Source organism: Malurus melanocephalus, unplaced genomic scaffold, assembly GCF_030028575.1.
Source record: "Malurus melanocephalus ecotype Western Australia unplaced genomic scaffold, MMel_1.1 scaffold_12, whole genome shotgun sequence".
NCBI classification, from domain to species: domain Eukaryota; kingdom Metazoa; phylum Chordata; class Aves; order Passeriformes; family Maluridae; genus Malurus; species Malurus melanocephalus.
Window position 1 is genome coordinate 3,965,882 of NW_026623244.1, and position 355 is coordinate 3,966,236.

Sequence of the window (355 nt, forward strand, 5' to 3'; positions counted from 1 at the left end):
CCGGGGCAAACATTTAAAGCGCCTTCCCCGGTGTGGTTTGGAAAGGCCCAAAGCATCAAATGAGACCGGGGACAAAGGACCTCATTGAGAGGAGCTTTAATCTCCCCTTTCAGGTGATTGTTACATCCGCCTAATCTCCGAGSGCAGTAGTTTGCAGAACTCAAGGCTGCCTGACCTGGCGCCAAGTTCAGCGCGGATTCRTCTCCTCACCACGTAGGGGCTGCGAGTTGCATCACGGCCCGGGCTTCTTCACGCTGCCCGAGCTGCCCTCGGCCCCCGTGATTTTCAATCTTTATCTCCCTCTAGGAAGGACAGGGATTCAGACGGGATAACAAAGGCTCTTTTATGAGTCTTA